The following is a 19,097-nucleotide window of genomic DNA, read 5'->3' as shown; positions in this document are numbered from 1 at the left end:
CATCACTATACAGTGAGAAATACAGTATTATTTACAAGTGGGAAAACATTCAGGCCTGTTAACACTCTTCCCAGAATTTAATGTCCGAGAAAGTTACATCAAGATCAGATCTTGTAAAATACCAAGAGCAACAGCTCAGACCCCAAAGGATTCTGTTAGCATGTTAAATGTTCAAGTTCTTGACACTATAATTAGAAAATTACTAAACAACTGTTGCTTGTTTGGAATGGTTGAAAAGAATAAGCCTTTCTAAAAAGAACATGGCAGAACAGCTAACGTTTGTAACGTTGCACCTGAACATACCACATTGTAGCAATGTTCTTTGGACAGACAAGAAAAAGTGGGGATAATTGGCCTGCTCCACATTTCACCAAAACATAAACATAGCAAACACCTCATACAAACTATAAAAGATATTGGAGAAGTTGTGATAATTTGAGCTTGCTGCTAGGAGACCTAGTCATATTACAGTAATTGAGTTTTTCATTAATTCCTCTGTATACGAAAAGTATTTTAGAGAAAAATATGAAGCAATTTACAGAAAAGTTAATGCGTTGCTGAAATTGACTCATACAAGAAGACAATGACCTCACGCAGAGCAGCAAATCAGAGGGTCTGAATAATAAAAGAATATAGATATTGCAATGACCATATCAAAGTCCAGACCTCAATCCAATTAAAATGCTGTGGTAGGACCTTAAGATCGATGTGCATAAACAAATGACCACAATCCTCAATGATTGTAAAGATCAGCTGTCACCATGTGAAAAATTAATAGTTTTTGCCCTCATTTTATTACTACTGCTCCTCTGAAGATTGTGCTACTTTTTATATTAACATCTGCTATATCATTCCAGAAATATAGGCCTTTCTTATTTAGTGTTAATTTTAAGAGTCTTTATCGAGGGCGTGCGGATCACAAAATATTCTGAGGTCATATCGTTAGGCTTTTCTGTGGGCAACAACACCTTAATAAAGGCCATAAAAATGAACCCATGTCTCTGAAACCACATGGGGTTTGGAAAAAAATAGAGTGAAATATTTAGAATAATAAAATTCAGAATACTCCAAATAAAATAAAAGCAAAACAAACTGTTCACTTTGTCCTGATAAGAAAAATCATATAATTCAAAAAGCGTGTACTTAAGCGGGCTTTAAACGCAATGACATCGCTAACGAGATGTCGTTGGGGTAACGGAATATGTAACGCACATCCGACTTTGTTAGCGACGTCATTGCGTGTGAAACGCACAAATGACCGTTAACGATCAAAGTTACTCACCTAATCGTTGATCGTCGACATGTCGTTCTAATCCCAATTATCGTTGCTGTTGCAGGATGCAGGTTGTTCGTCGTTCCTGCGGCAGCACACATCGCTGTGTGTGACACTGCAGGAACGAGGAACATCACCGTACCTGCGGCCGCCCGCAATGAGGAAGGAAGGAGGTGGGCGGGATGTTCCGCCCGCTCATCTCCGCCCCTCTGCTTCTATTGGGCGGCTTCTTAGTGATGCCGCTGTGACGCCGAACGAACATCCCCCTTAAAGAAGAGATTGGTCGGCGGCCACAGCGACGTCGGTGAAGATGTAATTTCTTGTGACGCTGCCGTAGCGATATTGTTCGCTACGGCAGCGATCACCACGTAACACGCCACCGACGTGGGCGGGTACTATCGCTCACGACATTGCTAGCGATGTCACAGTGTGTAAAGCCCGCTTTAGTTTTTATGACTGGAGTTATATTTACAATAACCTTTTCTTTACTTATAACAGTTTTATTTTTATATTTTTTTTTGTTCATCACTTGCCTAGGTAAGAAAGATTAAAAAGATGCAGTATAAAAATTTTCTGCTGCCATTCATGAGGTGTTAAGTGGAACTTCTGTAAACATTGTTTGCAGCCAAAGTATTCCCTTTTTGGAAACAGTATTTCCTAAAGACATTGGCGTCATTCAACAGAATAATGTCAAGGGTGTGTCACGGTTGCAGAAGGTCACTGTGTTTGGCTGCACAAACTGCTCTTTGATATTACATCCTTTTCTCTGTGGTGTGATTGGAGTTTTGTGTGTCTTCTCTGTTAGGGTTTCCTTTTTCCATTTAGGACCGTGTGGAGATCTTTTCCTTTAAGCTGCTAAACATTTTTCCTCAGCCTTTGTGTCTTTATATACCTGTATTTCTCTTTGGTATACTGCTAGTGATAGACTAAGGAGTACTTTGCACGATGCGACATCGCTACTGCGATGTCGTCTGGGTCAAATTGAAAGTGACGCACATCTGGCGCCAGTAACGACGTCGCAACGTGTAAAGCCTAGATGCACCGATAAACGATCGCAAAAGCATCGTAAAGTGGTGATCTGTGTAGTGTCGGTCATTTTCATTATTTCACTGCAGCGACAGGTACGATGTTGTTCCTCGTTCCTGCGGCAGCACACATCGCTGTGTATAAAGCCGCGGGAGCGAGGAACTTCTCCTTACCTGCGTCCCGCCTGCAATGAGGAAGGAAGGAGGTGGGCGGGATGTTTACGTCCCGCTCATCTCCGCCCCTCCGCTTCTATTGGTCGCCTGCCGTGTGACGTCTTTGTGACGCCACATGACCCGCCCTCTTAGCAAGGAGGCGGGTCGCTGGCCAGAGCAACATCGCAGGGTAGGTAAGTGCATTTAAAGCTGCCGTAGCGATAATGTTTGCTACGGCAGCTATCACAAGATATCGCATCTGCGATGGGGGTGGGGACTATCGCGCTTGGCATTGCTACAATCGGCTAGCGATGTCACAGCATGCAAAGTACCCCTTAGTTTCTATATGGTCCCGATTGCAAGAAGTCAGCTTGTAATCATCTGGAGAAACGTTGTTGTATGTTGCTGTTCCTCTCCCTAAGTCATCTTGGAGATAAGTTGTTTGTTTCCTTTCCTCTATGTGTTCTTTAGGACTTAGTGGGGTTCACTAGCACTCATCCTGCCTGTTCCTTACATAGGGCCCAATGCAGGTTCAGTCAGAGCCAGGAATTTTGCTTGGCGCATAGATGCATAACGTATCTAGAGACGTCAGGGAAGCTAGGGGTCAGCAGCCGGTTTTATCAAGAGTCACCATCTCCTCTCCCATAGACACAGGGTATCCCTTTTCGCTCACCTCCATTTTCCCCATTCGCTTGGTATTTTCCAATTCCTTGCATGACAGATATTGCACCCAACAACAGTTCGATACATTTTGAGAAATGGATAATAGTAAGATGAGAGGATCAGACACAATTTAAGTTGGCCTGTTTACTTGAATTTTACTGGGACATTTGATTCATAGTAAAGTTACAGTGGGTGAAATAAATATTGAAAATGTCAACAAATTTCTAAAGTAAATATATTATAAAAGGTGTTATTGACATGTATGGTCATTAACAACCCATCCAATCCACGAACGTAAAGAAATCAAACCATAGATGACCATAAATTTAGTGAAGTGAAATAATGAGAAATAACACGGTAAAAAGTATTGAATAAAGAAAGAGAAGTGCAAAAAGCCATGGAAAGTCATGACATCAGCTGAAATCGATCAGTAATTAAAAATCAATCCTGCCCCCTAGTGAAAAATTATATTAGCTAGTTCAATGGATGACCTATAAGGTGCCAGAAAAGAAACATTTCATAGTTGGTAAGCCCAGTGAGCTGTCTCAAAACCTTTAAAACCTTTTTGCTGCAAAACCTACTGATGGCATTGACAGAAAAAATTCTAAACTACTGAAAGTTCCAGTGAGCACTGTAAGGCTATGTGCCCACACTGTGGAAAATGCGCTGATTTTGCCGCGGATTTCTCGCAGAAAAGCCGCGGATTTTCCAGAAATTTGCAGCACAGCTACTCCCCAGCCATTTCTATGGCATTTGGGAAATGCTGTGCCCACGCTGCGGATTTTTCCGCAGCGGAAATTGTGCGGATTTTCGTGCGGAAAAATCTGCAGCATGTCAATTATTGTTGCGCATTTTCATGTGGATTTTGCCTATTCAATTGAATTAAAAAACAAAAAACGCAAAATCCGCAACAAAATCCACGTCAAATCCACATCAAATCCGCACCTATGAAAAGGTGCGGATTCCGGGGGAAAGCTGCGGTTTTGATGCAGAAAAATCCGCAGAAAAAGAGTCCCGTGGGCACATAGCCTAATGCCTGCTTTACACGCTTCAATAGATCTTTCAATGTGTCGTCGGGGTCAAGTTGTAAGTGACGCACATCCGGCATCGTTCGTGACGTATTTGCGTGTGACACCTACGTGCGATCAAGATTGAACACAAATAAAGTGATCACATAGACGTCGTTTATTCCTCATACATTGGACGTTTTGTTGTACGAACCTAGTCAATTGAAACGTGTGACATCCCTCATACGATTTTGATGTCTGACGCTATGTGCGCAGGTGTGCGCTCTGCACCGCAGCTTAAAAAAGGTCCGCTTCAGAGCGCAGCTGAAAAGCTGCGTTCTGAAGCGCCTCACAATGTCTGTCATTCACCAATCTCTGTCAGTCGGTCACTGTCTCTGTCCCTCTCTCTCTGTCCATGTCAGTCTATCCCTCTTACCCCCTCTCTCATACTCACCGATCCCCGATCACCGGCACGGCGCTGGACGGCATTCACACTGATCCAGCGGCTTTTACTATTTTGAAAAAGCCGGCTGCTCATTAAACAATCTCGTATTCCCTGCATTCCACGCCCACCGGCGCCTATGATTGGTTGCAGTGAGACACGCCCCCACGCTGATTGACAGGTGTCTCACTGCACCCAATCACAGCAGCCGGTGGGCGTGTCTATACTGTGCAGTGAAATAAATAATGAAATGGTTAAAAAAAAACGGCGTGCGGTCCCCCCCAATTTTAAAACCAGCCAGATAAAGCCATACGGCTGAAGGCTGGTATTCTCAGGATGGGGAGCTCCACGTTATGGGGAGCCCCCCAGCCTAACAATATCAGTCAGCAGCCGCCCAGAATTGCCGCATACATTAGATGCGACAGTTGTGGGACTGTACCCGGCTCTTCCCGATTTGCCCTGGTGCTTTGGCAAATCAGGCTAATAAGGAGTTATTGGCAGCCCATAGCTGGCAATAACTCCTAGATTAATCATGTCAGGCGTCTCCCCGAGATACCTTCCATGATTAATCTGTAAGTAACAGTAAATAAACACACACACCTGAAGAATTTATTTATTAGAAATAAAAAACAATAAAGGATTTTTTCAGGTGTGTGTGTTTATTTACTGTCACTTAAAGATTAATCATTGAAGGTATCTCGTGGAGACGCCTGACATGATTAATCTAGAAGTTATTGGCAGCTATGGGCTGCCAATAACTCATTATTACCCCGATTTGCCAAAGCACCAGGGCAAATCGGGAAGAGCCGGGTACAGTCCCAGAACTGTCGCATCTAATGTATGCGGCAATTCTGGGCGGCTGCTGGCTGATATTGTTAGGCTGGGGGGCTCCCCATAACGTGGAGCTCCCCATCCTGAGAATACCAGCCTTCAGCCGTACGGCTTTATCTGGCTGGTTTTAAAATTGGGGGGGGGACCGCACGCCGGTTTTTTTAATTATATAATAATTTATTTCACTGCACAGTATAGAAACGCCCACCGGCTGCTGTGATTGGGTGCAGTGAGACACCTGTCACTCAGCGTGGGGGCGTGTCTCACTGCAACCAATCATAGGCGCCGGTGGGCGTGGAAAGCAGGGAATACGAGATTCTTTAATGAGCGGCCGGCTTTTTCAAAACAGTAAAAGCCGCCGGAGCAGTGTGAATGCCGTGCAGCGCCGCGCCGGGGATCGGGGATCGGTAAGCATATGAGAGAGGGCTGCTCAATTCAGTTACTCAGGATTTTAGCGGTCACCGGTGAGTCCTTCACTGGTGACCGCTAATCAGGACGCGACACAGACAGAGCCGCACCATGACAATGAAGTCGGGTGAAGTTAACCCAAGTTCATTCTGATCGTGCGGCTCTTTCTGTGTCTGCTGTCATCGGCCATTCAGCTCTGCTACATAGCTGTCTGTGTCTGCTGTTAGTGGCCATATAGCAGAGCTGAATGGCAGATGACATAGTAAAAACGCATCCCTACACATTACACACGCTTGGCAAGTCAATAAATAAAAAAAAAGAAGGGTGCCCAATGCATACGTCACAGAACACATGATCTAAAGGATCGCACACAAAATTGATCAAGTTAACATAGACTACTAACGCACGTGTGACAGCAAATGAACGACCTACGTGCGATCTCATTAAATCGCATATGCGACCTGGGCATGTCACATCGCATACGAGATCGCACACCTAATTGTAAGGGGTAAAGCTGGCTTTAGAGCAATAATCAGGAAGTGGAAGAACATCATTTCACCATAAACCAGCTACAACCAGGGGCTCAACCACAAAATTTCAGATAGAGGAGTGAAAAGAATTCTCAGAAAAGCTCCAAGAGCTAAGGACCCCCTATGGAATGCTACAGAAAGAGCTGCAATCAGCAAGTAAATTGTTTCAAAGAAAACAATAAATAATGCATTTAGCCTCCGTGGACTGTATGCACACTCACCACGCAAGACTCCACTCCTGAACAAAAAGCATGTTCAAGCACATTTGAAGTTTGCTCAACAACATTTAGACAAGCTTGTAAAATACTGGGAAAATATAGTCTGGTCAGATGAGACCAAAAGTGAACTCAGGATGCTATAATATACACCATGTTTGGAGACCAAAATGCTCAGCATATCACCTCAAAAACACCATACCAACAGTTAAGTTTGGAGGTGGAAACATCATGATGTTAGACTTTTTTTTCAGCATAAAGGCACTGGAAAACTTTGTGTACTTAAAAGGAGGGACAAGTAGACAAATTACCATGACAATCTTGATAAAAATCTACTGCCATCTACCAAGATAATGATGATGATGATGTTGATGATGATGATGATGATGATGATGATGATGATGATGATGAAACGTTGATTTTCCAAAATTTCAACATGATGGAGGTTTTTTGAATCTGACTATAATCATGGTACGTTTTTCTTTTTAACCCTTTGCTGACCTTCTACTGATCAGCAAGACAGTGGACAAAACTGGCTGCCATGATGCTGAAATCGCAAGGCACAAATTGCAAAATATCTGTATTCTTGAGTATTTTTGAAAAATTCAAGTAGAATTGAATTCCAATCTAATAAATTTGCCCACCTAGAGTTCATAGTAAAGACCAAATGATTACCATTTATAAGACTATAGTCACAATACAGGAAATCCTTTTCAATGGTAATTACAAAAATGAACAGCTTGTGTAAATACAAAGTGCTAAACTCTAAAGTGTAAATCAAGGATCAAATACATGAAATAAGAAACATAGAATATAATGTTACAAAAAAAATTTGTGAATTCCCACATCACCACAAAGAGATAGAAAGCCCTTGTATTTACTTGTCATACTCGTGTATATATATAACATGTTTTTAATATATACAATTATCTAATAAATGATATATTTAAGTGTTTATAGCATGATTATATGGCGTGATATAAGTGGTGTCAGCAGATCTCATCTGGTAAGAAGTTAATAAGTGCTGGACATAGATTAACTCATTCAAAATACATCAATTCCCATATGTTACAAACCAGCAGTAAATAAAGATAAAAAAAGAGCAAACAGCTAAGGGAATGGGACTTGAGAGTGTTGCCTGTTATATATTATGTATAGTAAACACTTTATTTCTTTCAGCTAACAGTAGTCCCATTCTATTAATCTATCTACTTATCATCTATCCACAGACTGATCTATTCAATCCCATAGCAGATATAGTGTGGTGCAAAGTGCTGAAAAGGTTAATGGCTTTAAAAAAAAAGCAAAAAAGTGTACAAGCAGTAAATGCTGTATAGCTGATGACCATTAAAAGTCTCCACTTCAACCACTGTCCACTGCTCAAAATGTTTACATTGAGCACTTGAGCTGTATTGAAAATTGATCAATGGAAGAAAATGGACTGGTCTGATAAATCTCGTTGGCTTTCACATCATGTAGACAACTTTATGTGCATTACTTTTCTTGGAAAAGGATGGCACTAAAACCAGTATGCATTATGAAACTGTTTGGTCTTACCATTTATGAGTATGTCATTCTGTCCTGTGCCATTTATCTAAATATTGTTGGCACACCAAGTATTCTCCTTCATGGCAACAATATTTCCTAAAGGCAGTGGCCTCTTTTCTTTTAAGAACATTCATAGTACTAGAATCATCACAACCTTCTCAATAGTAATCCAGTGTTACATTCATACAGGTATAAAGTAAAAGGTATAAAGTAAATTTCTCCCCAATAACAGAAATACCAAAAAGATATCAACATTACACAAGATAGCTGATAAATGTATTATTTATAGAGTCTGGCTGTTGATAACCTCAGTGATCTTGAGAACTGAAGCCCAAAATCCCCTGTGTGAATGTAGTGTAAGGCAGGCTTTGCACGTTGCGACATCGCAAGCTGATGCTGCGATGTCGCACGCGATAGTCCCTGCCCCCGTCGCACTTACGATATCTTGTGATAGCTGGCGTAGCGAAAATTATCGCTACGCCAGCTTTACATGCACTCACCTGCCTTGCGACCGTCGCTCTGGCCGGCGACCTGCCTCCTTCCTAAGGGGGCGGGTCGTGCGGCGTCATAGCGACGTCACACGGCAGGCGGCCAATAGCGGCGGAGGGGCGGAGATGAGCAGGATGTAAACATCCCGCCCACCTCCTTCCTTCCATACAGCCGCCGGCGGCAGGTAAGGAGATGTTCCTCGCTCCTGCGGCTTCACACACAGCGATGTGTGCTGCCGCAGGAATGAGGAACTACATCGTACCTGTCGTGGCACCGGCATTATGGAAATGTCGGAGAATACACCGATGATACGATAACGACGCTTTTGCGCTCGTTCATCGTATCATCTAGGATTTACACACTACGACATCGCAAGTGATGCCGGATGTGCGTCACTTTCGATTTGACCCCACCGACATCGCACCTGCGATGTCGTAGTGTGCAAAGCCGCCCTTAGTGAGGAAGCAAGATCACTGATCTATGAATTCCCATTAACTGTCTACGGGAGTCTGGGATAACAAGTAGATAGTAGTAACATTAAATATGGAAAATATTCAAAATTTTATGTCTTAATTTACTTTCCATATCAACTTTAACAGCTAATACATCTTGTATATAACCTTGTAAAGGTTTTGTAGCTTTATGAAATGCAAATTATTTCCTGAAATACCCAGAACTCTAATTCACACAGAATACCATGCCTAATTCATATAACAGAGTTATAGTTTAAGGCTACAATGTTTTCTGAACTTGTTTCCCATGTGAATTATCTAAATTTTGAAAGCACATGCACATTTACATAGGCTAATTTAAGTTTGTGTTGGGAAATCTATTAGCTGAAGGTTAGGTATTTAATTGAGACATTTAATGGCGCAGTTTCCTAGGAGACTAGAGGGAAAAACATTTTTTCCTGTAAAAAATATGTATTAGGATAGATACAGCCCCCACTGCTGCGACTCACATCTACCTTAAGAACAAGAAGCTGTCTTTCACCACCAAAGTGGCACAATTGCTCAGAAAATGTAGTTCTCATAAAAAAGGTCCTGTTATTGAGACAAAGGCAGGACTTAGAAATAACATTTGCATCTTTTTGACATTAAAGGCATTCTTGTAGATATAGTCCTTTAATGTCAGATGTGCCAACTCTTTAGTGAGGTCGCACAGCTGGGGTCAAAGTGCTGGAACTATCAATGATCATTTAGAGCACAGTGAACTCATTGAACAACCAGGTAATAGATTAAAAAAACAATAAGTTGTGATGTGCTGAAAGGAAACAGCCAAAAAGGATGAAAGTCACAGGGAAACGAATATTAGGTCTACTGCTGTTGTCATGTGTAAGCAGGTTATTTGAGTGCAATGACGGAGTACAGGCGACTCAGTGGTGGCTCAACAACAGATATTTATTTAAATATAAGAGTCATAGTGGTTTGGTACAATCATGGAACAGCACAAGTGGCTATTAAAATACAGACTATGTTACAGAAGATCAATTTACAACACAGTTTTTCAGAATACAATCACAATATTATCTACACAGTATTATTCCTATCACTATATACTGAATGGCCCCAAAAATATACACCCTGCAGTTTCACCCCTAAAAAATCATACTTATCAGACCCTTGACACCTGTGTCACTCCCAGGTTCTCAGCATGCTTTCTTGTCTTTTCCATAACAGTCCTCTCCTGATTCCGGCAGGTTAGCACTCACTCATCATACACACCACACACACACACACACACACACACACACACAGACATTCTCTCTCTCTCACACCAACCCACACACACACACACACACACACACATACACACACACACATATACACATCATATAATACTGCATTATTTTGGCAAACAGAAGGACCTGGGATGCTGAGAACACGAGAATCTGTGGTGGAGCACATCGATGATCTGCAGTGGATGCATTGATGTGTTCCCTCGCAGGTCCTCAAATCGGTCCCTCCAAGTCCTCATATTGGACAGTGTCCCAGTTCACTGAAACATTATGATATCACCAGATGTTTGTGTGTGCGTGTGGGGTTTGTGTGTAGTCCACCACATGTCCTTGATGTGTTTGACTGCCGGTCCTGAAATTCCATAGCGTCCAGATCTGGTGAGAATGATTGCGGAGTCTGTCTTCTTTCTTTTGGGGGTGTCTGCCTGCTTTTGTAGTTCCACTGAGCCACTCAGGGCACTACAAGGAACTGCATCCTCACCAGCATGTAGGGCCTACCCCCTGGGACCTGGAACACCAGTGCCAGCAACACCTACACACACCAAAATCCCAGTTTCCACGCCACACCAGGGGTAATTGGCTAGTCGGAGACAAGGGGATGGCCACCTAGAGGGTGGAGCCAGACCAGAAGTATTAGACAGCCTGGTGGGAGGGGACAGCAGTTAGTCTGAGTAGGAAGTGAAAGTGGAAAGAGATGCCTGAGAGATGAGTCATGTAATGGTGACCCGGGGGCATAGGAGAGTAGTCACCAGGGCAGGTACACCCGAGTACCACTGGGATCAAAGTACCGAAGGGGCACAGGGCCCTAGATCAGACGAGAGTTTCATACGGTCTGGCAAATACCTGCACAGTGAGGGGGTCTTCACAGACCTCACTGACCCACAGTTCCGGGGGCACCAGCAGTAAAGCAAGGATCAGGGTTTGGGACACAGCAACCTTGGTGAACAGCAAAGGTAACCATTGTTCACTTACTTGGATTTTTCACATTTGTGAATATGCGTTTATTCTACTTATAACCGCATAGAATATCTCTGACGAAGGCCTGAATGTTAGGGCTGAAACATTAGAACTGTTTCTTACCTTTGCACCAATAAAAAACAAGCAAACTGAACTTCAAGTATCACTTTGACTCTGATTCTCTTTTTTTGAGTGCCCGAGTTTGCTTTTTCTACATTTGATATTTCCTCGGTGGCACCAACTTTCACAGAAGTGAGCCAGACTTTATTCTTTATCCACACTTTAATGAAATGTCCTGCAGTATTCTTTACCTTTTTTAACTGCATGAACACTTCTTTATTGAACCGCAATTATGTCTGACTTTCGGGGTAAGACATATTTAAATCTTGCTCCGAAAAGGCAGAAAATTCCTGCTAGGGCTTATTTTCGGGGTAGGGCTTATTTTTACAGTAACTGTCACCGTTATCATAGACTAAATTCCTCTATCTGGGAAATGTCAGTGTAACTACTTATCACAGTTATTCTTTATTTAAATGAGAGCACATAGGCAATAATGGGGTCAGAGAGACTACTCACTAGGCTGAAAGTCGTTGGGTATTCCCACACACTAAGCTGATTGACTGCTTTCACTATTGAAAACAAAACACGGCCTCAGTCTCCAATCAATACAATATCTTTGCACAGGAGTCAATGGCCTGGCTCACTCAGATCTTCTTCTAGAAACTATGTTCGGTCTTTGGTATCCTGTCTTTGGTATCTGGTTGCAGTCTCCTTCTGGCATTATTACGGATCTTCCTCTCAGCTGAGGTCACTAACTTTTCTCTCAGCTCAGATCACTGATCTTTCTATCAGATCAGGTATAGCTTAGGCCTTCCCAGGGGTCAGGTCTCTCACAGGCATGCCTACCATAGTTGCGGCTATAGTCCCGCTCTGCTGCTCGCATGTCTGCTTCCTTCCAAGTCTTGGTGCCAACACTTACCCTCTCTGGCTGCACAGTGCTTTTACATTAAACAACTGTGCCACAACTGTCATATGATCCAGCGGCTCTTCCAAACTCTTCCCTCTAGGAAACATTCACTTAACGGTTTAGTTCTTGCTAGTCTTCTCTGACCAGCAGATAGGAATGTTCTCCCATAAACACTGAGAAATCACTTAAGTGCATCTTCTGCTGACTTAGACATGAGCTACAGCAGTGCTATTAGAAAAAGAATCACAATGAAATCCATTTCAGATGGGAAAGTAACTGTCACAGAGAAGTACGGATGGAACATGGGCTCTTAGGCTGATCCTAAGACTGGGGCCCATGCGCTGTCCCTTATCTCGATGGTAGACTTGATGGTAGCCAGGATTAAGCCTCCAACATAGCCCTGTCTCCTGTCCAAGCCCTGATGCTACCACCCCCCCCATAGGGAGTGGGCTGGACACCCAGTCACCAAAACCCCACAACTAATCACAGACAAGGGTAAACAAAAATGTGTGCACACTGCACTCAAAGACAAAGGAGGAACAATATGTGAACTGGTAGGTAATGCAAAAAGGTAGGAAATAATAACACAACTTGAAGACTCACCCATCATGCAGAACCAAAACTTGAAGTGCACCATACACAGGATATTTCCAAGAACCAGGAAGAAAAGCTATATCTGGCATACAGCCCCAGTCTGAAGAAGCTTATAATGGATGAAGGCAGATAGTGGTGTTCAACAGCCTGGGCTCCCAGCAGACAATAACAATCCAACAGGAGTTAACTTTTGCTGAACTGGAACTGGAGAGCAGTGAAACAAGAACCAGCCGACACCCAATACAGGCTGTGCACCTAACTTATCCCAAGCGGTTTGTTGGACTCTGCAGTATGAACAGAGTCCGACGCCGCCAAGACACCCAATGAGTGTAATGCAGTACACAGCATGACAGTAAAGCGGGCTTTACACGCTGCGACATCGCTAATGCGGAGTCGTTGGGGTCACGGAATTCGTGACGCACATCCGGCCGCATTAGCGATGCCGTTGCGTGTGACACCGATAAGCGATTTTGCATCGTTGCAAAAACGTGCAAAATCGCTAATCGGCGACACGGGGGTCTATTCTCAAATCTCGTTACTGCAGCAGTAACGAGGTTGTTCCTCGTTCCTGCGGCAGCACACATCTCTGCGTGTGACGCCGCAGGAACGAGGAAGCTCCCCTTACCTGCCTCCCGGCCGCTATGAGGAAGGAAGGAGGTGGGCGGGATGTTATGTCCCGCTCAGCTCCGCCCCTCCGCTGCTATTGGGCGGCGGTTCAGTGACGTCGCTGTGACGCCGCACGGACCGCCCCCTTAGAAAGGAGGCGGTTCGCCCGTCACAGCGACGTCGCCGGACAGGTATGTATGTGTGACTGCTGTTGTGCGACACGGGCAGCGATTTTCCTGTGTCGCGCAACAGATGGGGGCGGCTACCCACACTAGTGATATCGAGACCGATATCGCAGTGTGTAAAGTAGCCTTAACACTATGGGGCAAACAGGCTCATTCAAATTGTACAGTAGTATCTTTCAAATGTTTTATAGTTAAATTTGAATGATAGGTTTAAAATTTCAAATAAACCATATGTGTCTGATTAGTGGTCGTCCTGGGATTGCTTTCTGGGCACTTTCAGGCTAGGATATTCAATATAGCATCATAAAATAATCTTTATTAGTATAAATATTAAAATGAAGAGAGGAAATCCTTCCTCTCTTGGACTGACAATAACCCAATAAGCTGTCAGGGCTCCTAACCAGTTCATTATACAAAAGTATAACAAATGTGTCCTACAGATCACTCATGACACTATGTTGTCCCATAACTGGGGGCCTCTGAAACAGCCACTAATAGTCATACAAAAAAAACACAAGAAAAAAAAACACAAAAAAACAGAAAACAATATGATTACAATTGCTATCAAGCACTGGACAGTGGTCCTAGGTAAAAAAAAAAACAAAACAAAAACAAAATAGACCTAATTGAATAAATGTACTCCCCATAGAATGCTGACAGCGGTCAGACATGTGGGAGAGTATATAGTACAATAAAAGGACTAGGAAAGATCTCACCGCGTCCTATCATCATCTGTCCATTATACTATGGACAGATGATGATAGCTGGGTTTAAGGGCCTCTTCTACAAAAAGCATTATGTCCCCTGATGAGTCGTTTTAGACGAAACGCGTTGGAACGCAATAGGGTCAATATAGGGGTCCAGCATTATACATCTAGCTGTGGACCGTCCTTGTTAGCACGGGAGCCTAGGGGTATTAGACAGATTTTTTATTTTCTCCACGAGGTTTTAGGGTCAGATGAACTTGGAGGAAGTCTCTGGACCAAGTACCTTAGTGGAAGAATCTGTATACCTAGATCTGAGAGGACTTGGTGAGCTTTTTCCTAGTCATTTTATTGTACTATATACTCTCCCACGTGTCTGACCGCTGTAAGCATTCTATGGGGAGTATATTTATTCAATTAGGTCTATTTTGTTGTTTTTGCTGTTTTTTTCTACCTAGGACCACTGTCCAGTGCTTGATAGCAATTGTAATCATAATGTTTTCTGTGTTTCTTTCTTGTGTTTTTTTGTATGACTATTAGTGGCTGCTATAGAGGCCCCCAGTTATGAGACAACATAGTGTCATGAGTGATCTGTAGGACACATTTGTTATACTTTTGTATAACGAACTGGTTAGGAGCCCTGACAGCTTATTGGGTTATTGTCAGTCCAAGAGAGGAAGGTTTTCCTCTCTTCATTTTAATATTTATACTAATAAAGGTTATTTTCTGATGCTATATTGAATATATTTATCTGATTTGGCATTGCTGTTACTACACTTTCAGACCAGGGTCAAAGAACATCATTAATGAAATGTCTGTCTGTATATTAGTGTTGACAATGGTTACAATCCACTCAAATTGTAATTGAAATTTCCAGCATAAAGCATCATACTATATCATGGAAAACTCATCAATTAACATAAATTTATATTTTCCTTCCAATAAATAATTGCAGAAAGTATATATATAAATATTATGTTCATAAGGTGCACACAAATACTGGTAAGAAAGTAAAAACAAAGTAGGAAATGGTTGCCTAATGTAAAATTTTATAAGATTTGCAATTTAAATTCAGAGAACATACATGAAATAAAAAGATCAGTCACAGCTGTCCGTCTCTGCCGCCCCAACGCACGTTTCCTTGGTACTTCCTCAGGAGGCGTGAGTTGAGAAAGAAAAGGATGGCTATTTATATCGATGGGCGCCAATATGAATGTAAATATTACAGCTGATTAAGGTAAATAAACGTTGGTGATACAGTGGTGCTTTCACCCTGTGTGTGTGCTCCATACACCAGAAGGTCAGCAGTGGAACGCTCGCGTCATCCCGGACATACATAGTAAGTGTTTAGGCAGCCAATCACCATATCAGGCAGGTCAAAAAGTGGTGCATGCACCCTGCATATGCATTCTACAATAAAAAAGTCTGGAAGCTGGAACAGTGGTACGCACGTGTCACAGGTCGTCAATGACGAAGTGTGAGCATGCCTCCCATATTGCCAAGATCCGGACACTCCATGGGCAGCACTACATGGTATTCACACTGACCTGAGAAAAGCATATATGTTTCTCAGCTATATAAATGTGAACTATATGCAGAGCCACTAAATGTATAAATGTAACCCCGTAAGTTATGTGGAGAACTGCAAAGTGCAAGTGAATAAAGCTATAAAGGTCATGATGACCTCTGAGTCACCAAGCTACGGGAAGCCTCAGCGACCATATCAAGAGCATGATCCCTGATGCTTCTGTCAGTGTAAAACGGACAGTATAATGTATTGCAATCATCATGCATTATATTACATTATACCAGTAAGTAAAAAAAAGTTGAAAAAATAAAACAAATAAATAATTCAGAAGATAAAGAACAACAAAAATGTAAAATAAATATAAAAACAATATAAAAATAATAAAATATTCTAATAAATATGTATATTTAAATATAGTTAGCTCGAGAAATATTTAGACTGTGATTGAATTTTCATATTTTGTCCTCTGCATGCCTCTAGTTTTTTTATTTACAATGAAATAACAGAGATGCAATTGAAGAGCAGACTTTCAGGTTAAACAAAAATATACTATGAATTGTACGTAGAGAATCCTTTGCAGGCAATGACTGCATAAAGTCTGGAAGCCATGGATGTCACTAAATGTTGGGTTTCTTCCTTTGAAATGGTTTGCCAAGCCTTTACTGCAGCTGACTTCAGTTTTTCCTTCTTTGTGGGTCTTTCTGCCTTACGTTTTGTGTTAAGCATGTGAAATGCATGCTCAATAGGCTACATGTTAAAGAGCTGTAATTCCTAAACCCTTACCCCAATTAGGATGTGAATACCCTAAAATTAAAGCTGAAAATATGCACTTAAAATCACATATTGAATACATAACTGTATATTGAATATGTTTTGGTAAACAGGTAAAATGACAAAATTTGTGTCAATGTTCAAATATTTCTGGACCTAGCTGTATATAAAACAGACCAGAAAAGTACACATATTTTATATCACCACGTCCGCAACAACCTAATCTATAAAATAGTAACACTAGTTAACCCCTTCAGGGAATATGGTAACAAAATAAATAAATGCACATAGCAAAAACTATGTCTTTTCATCATACAGCTGACAAAAAGTGTGGGATAAAATCCAAGCAAAATGTCATATAGAAATAAAAATGGTACCAGTGAAAAAGTTATCTTGTCTGGCAAAAAACAATCCTTACAACTCAATCAGCCAAAGAAAAAAAAAGCTACAGCTTTCAGAATACAGCAATGCAAAAACTATTTTCTCTATTAAATAGTTTTTATTGTGTAAAGCGGCAAAATATTAAAAAAAATATATAAATGTAGTATTGTTGTAATCGTACTGACCTGAAGAATAAAGATGTTTTATCACTTTTATGACATGGTGAATGGTGTAAAAAACAAACCCGTAAACAATTCCTGAATTGCTGTTTCTTCATGATTCTGCCCTACAGAAAGTGGAATAGAAAAAGATCAAAAAGTAGTATCTGGCTCAAAATAGTACCAAAAAAACTCCAACTGATCACGCAAAAAAATCCCTCCCAGAACTATATTGGCAGGAAAATAAAAAAAACTATAACCTTCAAAATTCGGTGATGAAAAAAAGGTGATTTTGTTAAAAGTGTTGATTAGCGTGAATGTAGCCAAACCTTAAAAAAAATCAAAAAATCTGGTATATCAGTAATCATCCTGACCGGAGGAATAAAGCTGCCTAATGATTATACCGCAAGGTAAGTAAAGCCAATTCTTCAACTGCTGTTGATTTGTTATTCTGCTTCTCAAAGATGGCAGTATAGCATTGCTCATAGTTATCTTGGTGTCTACGCTGAGCACTTACACAAGGGATCACATGTAAATCTTTGTAAACCATGATTCATGCAAAATTCCCAATGGAAGATTCATTGTAATGAGGCAGAGGGAGTCACTTTTAACTCCTGTCTGGTCTATAGTCCAGTGGTGTCCAACTTTTTAGACATGCACAAAAGTGCGTGCAACACTTTTGTTCACGTTTGAAAAGACGGACACCGTTGAACAGAGACCAAACAAAGTCCGGAGTAACTCTGCTGCCTCACTAATTCATGGATCCTTTGGCATTTCACCTGAATCAAGTATTTGGGAGATTTAGATGGAAACTTTGATGTAAGTGCTCAGTATAGAGCACAAGATATATATCCAAAATGTTCTATACCCAAAGTGCCACGAAAAACACAAGTCTCGGTTTATGTCCATCATCTGTTAACGGAAATTTAGGGGACTTTTGTGTTACTGCTAGCACAAAGGCTCTGGAAAAACACAATGCTTCCCCCTCAAAAAAGAAATCCATTAAAATCTCCCAAATACAAATGCTCCACTCCCTTCTGAAGCTCACAATGTGCTTAAACTACAGTTAATGTCAACACGTTTGTAGTGAGTAGAGACTGCTTAATTTATGGGCAGTGTGTCTCCAAAAGCAGGAACTGGGCACAATGTATGGGCACTACAATGTATTAGGCATGACAAGAACTTATTTGCAAATTTAATTCTGCAACATTCACTGTGTTTGACTTCATGAGTGTTTTCCAGAGACTAAATTATCACAACACGTGTGAACTCCCAGTGGGGTGTAATTTTCAAAATAAGGTCACTTTGGGGATTTGCAAATGGTAGTCTTTAAACTATTCTAGAAAAATCTGTGCTCCAAAAATCAAATGGCGCTCCTTTTCTGTGGAGCAGTCAAACTGTACAGTCAAATGTGGGGTATTGCCAGGTTCAGAAATAACTCATTATGGGGCTTTTTTTACCTGTCCTCCCTGATAAAATTGAAAATCTGGGGTTAAAACAACATGTCAATGGTTATTATTTTTTCTTCACCATCCAATACATTAGCATTTTGCAAACAATTGCAACCATATCTGAACTCAAATATGGTGCTCCTTCCCTTCATCTCTTTGTATTGTGCTGTGAAAGTAGTTTTCAACCCCATATGGGGTATTGGCAAGCTCAGGATAAAATGCACAACCAATTACACAGTGTCAAGAACAGGAGGACAAAGAGAGTAAAGTGCAAAATGAATAATTTATTACAATACAACTGCCACAAGATAAAATCGGCAGCAAACTACCCTGGGTGTGTAGATGACAAGTGTTAAATTGTAGAGCATATAATATAAATGAAGGGTAAAGCCGACAATCCGGATTCTAATGGCTGCGGATCATAATAATATTTTTTTGGCAGGGAAGCACTACGTATACAGGACTCATAAACA

At 41.5% G+C, this 19,097-nt stretch overlaps 1 protein-coding gene across 4 annotated transcripts in view; it reads right to left on the bottom strand.

Moving 5' to 3' along the window:
• Positions 1-19,097, bottom strand: part of GABRG3 (gamma-aminobutyric acid type A receptor subunit gamma3) — a 1,045,631-nt gene that overhangs the window by 200,465 nt on the left and 826,069 nt on the right. The window lies entirely within an intron of this gene.

The sequence above is a fragment of the Anomaloglossus baeobatrachus genome, chromosome 2, assembly GCF_048569485.1.
Source record: "Anomaloglossus baeobatrachus isolate aAnoBae1 chromosome 2, aAnoBae1.hap1, whole genome shotgun sequence".
NCBI lineage: Eukaryota > Metazoa > Chordata > Amphibia > Anura > Aromobatidae > Anomaloglossus > Anomaloglossus baeobatrachus.
The sequence above is the reverse complement of the archived record's forward strand: the minus strand, read 5'-3'. Positions and strand labels throughout refer to the sequence as shown.